The following is a 5,635-nucleotide window of genomic DNA, read 5'->3' on the forward strand; positions in this document are numbered from 1 at the left end:
CCTCCGGGGGTAGAGATTCTTGCTGGTTTTGTGCCCATCGTACTAAACAATCATACCCATTTAAAATCAGAGAGTGAGTGTGTATCAGGGTTGACATGATAGTCGATTGTGAAGAAAGGATCAGACTTTTCTTCTCATTTATACCCCTCCGTATAAAACGTAGGTAAAAAGGTATTTTTTGCACACGCCCTTACAGGTGATGCTACAGGTAAATAAAAGATGATGCAACAGGTAGAAAAAAGATGTTGCAACAGATTGGTATATAAAGCGGAGCTGGGATTTGACGATCAGTCTTGCTTGACATTTAGAACTTGACAGAGGTGAAAAAATATTATGGCAGAAGCAATGATGAATACTCCAGACAACCCCAGCTATGTTACACCTGAAGAATATGTAGGAGCCCCCTATAGTTTTCAAGGATACATGAATAAAGAAGATATGAGCATTTTAAACACTACTCTGGAAGGAATTGACAACATGCTATCCGCTCTGGAAAACAAGATGAATAACAAGTTGAGTGATGTTGAAAACCACTTAAATACCACTCTGGACGGAATTGACAACAGGCTGTCTTGTCTTGACAACAAGATGAATGATATGAACAACAAGGTGAGTGATGTTCAAAACCAGCTGAATCATCTGAAAATTTACATCACCAAAATGAAAGGAGGAAGCACTTACCAGAAAAAAGAAGGGGGATCAGGAGAGACTAAGAAAACCAGACAGACGGATCCATGCTTCATCTGTAAAGAGTTAGGACATTGGGCCCCAGATTGTCCCCGAAAAAAACAGGATTCGTGCTACAAGTGTGGAAAATCTGGTCATTGGGCTAATCAGTGTACAGAGAATGAGGAGGATCAACAATTTGTCAAAGAAATACAAAATCTGGAGAAAAGGCCTCAGGAACCCAAGAGGAAACTACCCCTGATGACCGATAAGGCACAGAAGAAGAAAAAAGTAAATTGATGTATTTTCATTCTGAATAAAATTGCTGTGTTCTTTTGCTTTGGTCTTTTGTTATTTGTTATTGTTTTAAGGAAATCCAGTTTGAACTGGCTGGCTGGCTAGACCGTCTAGACTGTGAATGAAAGCGTGACGTCATAATGACATTCTTGAGTTGTTGCCAAAATAGTAGTAGCAGCGTTATGAATCGTAGAAGCAGCGTATGGTAAAATGTATACACAGTGTAAACACCCCGTATCTAGGGGGTTATATGAAATGAATTGACCAAGCTATCCCCTAGACCCGTCTAATCTGCACTACACACTTAGGTCTTCCGTTGGAGCTGCGGAAAGGAAGACGTAACCTTGAGTCTAGGTCAAACCATTCTAAAGTTTTATAAGTAAGCAACTTAAAGGCTTGTTTAGGAATCAACTTACAATGTTTCGCCAGGAAAGCGACTGTAAAGGAAAGTTATGTGCATGACCTTGACTTTTTGAAAAGACCTTGAGAAAAGCAACTCTATCATAAAAATACATCATCTGTGTGTTACCGATTGGAAATGTTTACGTATATTTTTAGATATTTTTTTAGTCCATACGTCCACCCAAAATATCTCATCTTTAGTGACCTTGAACTTGAGTCAAGGTCATGCCCCACACTGCATTTTATAAGCAATGTTTCACTGGTAAATACGGTTGAGAATTTAAAGTTTCACTGTCAGTAACATTGACTCCATCAAAAGACTGGATATGTTCAGTCAAATTTCTTTTCTGAACATTCATTGAATCGATATATCAAGTAAGAGCCTCCAATGATTTTCATTTCATAATTCATAGCGTAGTAAAGAAAATATTCTTCTGTCGGTGACCTTGATCTTAACAGAATAATCTTGGCTCTTTGTCAAGACAAACACCTTTTAGTGATAAGAAGATCATAACCCTCACAGGAATTTTACAACTTTTCTGTCATTCGCCGATGAAGAATTTTGAAATTTGCATTATCTCGTTCTATTTTGTCACAGCTAGGTCAGAAAACAACAATTAGGTATTTAAAAACATTACCGGATATTAATATTCAAACAACATGAAGTTTTTATTTATGAAAGAAAGACGGAGTTGAAAGTCCCTTCCATAATATGTATTTTAGGAAATAGCTTTACATTCAATAAAATTAAACTCATAAGTCCACAAATTTAAAAAGTCTTTCCTAAATTATTTCAAAGTTTGGGTAAAGGCGGTGAGGAGCATGGGGATGTCATAATGCATACCTAATACATTCGAGGTTATTATTCTGTTAGACAGGAAGACCCGGGGAATTGTGATTTGCTGATCATGATCTTAAACACGTTGACAAACCGAAACCTCATGGTTTTATACACCAATGTGTACAATGTTCCCCCTTCTGTATATATCTGTCTTAGAGCTTCTAAGTTCAATCTCCATGTGAGTTTAACAAAAGTAATATCCGATCTTTTGATGTTACACAGCTCTCCGGCCCTTAAAAATCCTGCATATCCAAGCACAAAGAGTAATCTAATACGCAAATCAGATAAATCTGACAAATTACTTCTTAGATTAAAAACTTTGAAAATAATATTAGATGTAATCGGTTGTTTCTTATTGACTGAAGATTTTGTAAGAGTTCGTATGGCTCCCTCAAACGTTATTTTTACAAGTTTGTCAGAACACGGGTTTGGAAACAAATTTTTCTCATGGTACCATTGCACTGCATAAAATTGGGAGGTTAACTCGGAAGAAGTTGATTTACTCTGAACAAGATGAGAAATGAAGAGAGACACTGTTGCAGGTGAATCAATCAATCAATTCATACGCAAGTATCAATATTGGGAGCTATTCCAGCAAATCTGGAGTCAGACATTACATTCCAAAACACATGAGAAAATGAAGAATTCACTAATTTCAATAATTACATTTAATTTTTTTTTATTCCTGTGTAATGTTACGCACTTCAGAATACTAATGAGAGTTAAAAGTATTTTCTTAAATGCAATTAGGGAATTTAAGGTTAAGTGATTTTGTAAGTTTAAAAAGTGCAAGTGCCCCTGGGTACAAATTTTGAAAACACCTCTCTATCATTGGAGGAATCGACAAATCATTGGGTGGTACTGGTATTAAATTCACGTGAAAGGTGAGTAGTTTTTAAGTAGGGGTTTCTTTCCAAGAAAATTACTTTCTCGTCATAGTCATAATGGAGGAATCTAGAAGAAATGGAAAGAATTTCAGAGACAGACAAACGAGTAGCATACTGCAGATAGTGCCTAAAGATTTTTCCAATCCATGGAACTTCTTCACACTCTTCATGCAACCGCGGGAAATGGTGTATGAATGGTTTAAGATGCATATGTTGTAAGCGAACACCATTCTATGCCCCGTGACGGCACCGTGGTTTTGAAATCCTCAGAAATCCTGGAGGTACAATCTACAGATGTTTAAATAAGAGAAACCACACAAGGTCAAGTAGAATTAAAGAATAACCTGATGATTCAAGATATTATATTATTCATAAAAAAAACTTGACAAGTGTTCATTGATCCAGTGTTCCAGATAAGCTGGAGTAGCTTACTAGTCAACAGGTGTAAACTGGGCATCATTTATAAGGGAATTGTTCAAAGAATACTTTGAGATAACTATCAAGAAGAAGAAAGCGTCAGGAATCATCGAGATTGACGAGTCACTTTTTGGGAGGATAGTCAAACATAACAGGGGAGATCCAAACAAGGGACTAAAGGTAAAATCAGCTTAATATAAAAACATTATAATGCTTCATTATGTAGATATTCAAAAGTAATTTATATTAAGGTCATACGCAACGTAGTTTGAACTTTTTTGTGTTCTTCCCTAGAGTTGAAGAGTTCCACTAAATGAAGGACCTGTGTTCAATATTTTTAATGTTTATCTATGGATTTGTACATCTCTTCTAAAACAATTTTTGATGAAAAGAAATCTTGAATTTTTGTTTTATAATTGTTGTACATATTTATTTATTTTAATTTGAATAATGCAATTTTTTTTAAATATGAGATCTTTTCAATACCCCTGGTAACACATGCTGATTTTTTGTCAAAGAACATATAAAGATATTACAAGTTTAAATTTAAAATGTCTTGGAAAATTATCAGTAGGTAATGTACGTAGCGTTTGTCCTTAAAACAAAACATAACTGTTTTTTTTTAAATATTACAAATTTTAAATTCATTAATTTGTCCATTGAAAATTTAAAAAAATGGCAATTATTACTGTTCTCAACAACGATATTAAGGTCAGACGACACGTTCCTCTAAAATATATAATAATTCCTAAGAATTTGTCATTGAAAGTAAGGTCATTAAACAAGTTGCCTTACAAAAAATAAGGGTACCTTACCAGGCATTTGGACAAGATACCACAGGGTCATATTTCTTATAACCCTTATGGGTAATCTTCTTAATGGCCTATAAAACAATTTTTGGTGTGCTTATATATTTAAAAAAAGAATTTTAAAACAATATAGAAATCAATAGAGAATGACAAATGTGAATATTTATTTATGTAATACTAAAAAATACAAAACATTTATTTGAGGAACGTGTCGTCTGACCTTAATCAAGTTTAAAATTTTTCCTGTAAATAATGATATTTGGTATGGTGGAGAGAGAAAGCAACACTGATTCTTTATCCAGTAGGGGATAGGTCAGAGGACACTCTCATTCCCAGAATCGAGAGACAGGTAGAACGTGAAGGCACGAAATACAGCGACGGATGGTCAGCGTACTGTTCACTTAACGATTTAGGGTATGAACATTTCACTGTTATACATCAGTATGCATTTAAAAAGAGTTACTTGAACACTAGCACTGGAAGGGAGAATGAGGTGCATACCAATCGCATGGACGGTGCATGGAAACATGCCAAGGATCATTTCAATCGCATGTCGAGGACAAAATCATGCAGTTTGAAGGACACGTCTCAGAGATAATGTGGAGGTCAATGTTGAAGCCTGATTTATTCGAGTCCTTCTTCGATTTAGTGCGATCCGTATACCCATTGGACCAACCGCCCAACTATACACACAAGACGCCACTGTCTGACACATGGTCATGCATCCCAGTTATCTGAATGGGACATTCGACCAGGTAAATAACCATTTCATGTAAACAGAGCATAAAGTGGTGAAAAAAAGTAAATGTAATGAAAACAGGTTAAAGTTGAAACAAAATCGTAATTATCATATTGAAAAATAGGATTTAATAGTAGTAACTAAAAATTGATATGAAATATAACAAGGGAATTAATGAATAATTTTCTTAATTTTTGTTCTGTAAGGTTTTCACTTTGACAACCATAAAAGTATCCGTGAACAACTTTGCTTCCTTCCGGAAACGACATTCCCCACTTGTCATTTACAAATTTTCTCAAGACAACTGGATTTTTCGATGCTTTTAATATGCAATATGGATAGTTTATATCATCTGCTTTTACAGAAAAATGTGTATCTGTCGAAATCAATTCGAGAATATCTAAATCACTCGTCTCATTAGTCTTGTTTTCATAATTTTCAAAGTGTTTGTTTTTTTCTAAATTATCTTGGGGATGAGAGTTTTCGAGATAACGTTCCTCTCACATTTGACAGATAAGTGCCGTGTTGTTTGTCTTTTCCATTACCCCATAAAGGCATTGAAAAAACGAAAATCGTA

At 35.0% G+C, this 5,635-nt stretch overlaps 1 pseudogene; it reads left to right on the forward strand.

The window, feature by feature from the left end:
• The first annotated feature begins 333 nt into the window (after positions 1-333).
• On the forward strand, positions 334-5,057 carry LOC134273627 (uncharacterized; annotated as a pseudogene).
• Positions 5,058-5,635: the final 578 nt, after the last annotated feature.

The sequence above is a fragment of the Saccostrea cucullata genome, unplaced genomic scaffold, assembly GCF_032062105.1.
Source record: "Saccostrea cucullata isolate Sc308-1 unplaced genomic scaffold, CSIRO_AGI_Scuc_v1 ctg7861, whole genome shotgun sequence".
In the NCBI taxonomy this organism is placed as follows: domain Eukaryota; kingdom Metazoa; phylum Mollusca; class Bivalvia; order Ostreida; family Ostreidae; genus Saccostrea; species Saccostrea cuccullata.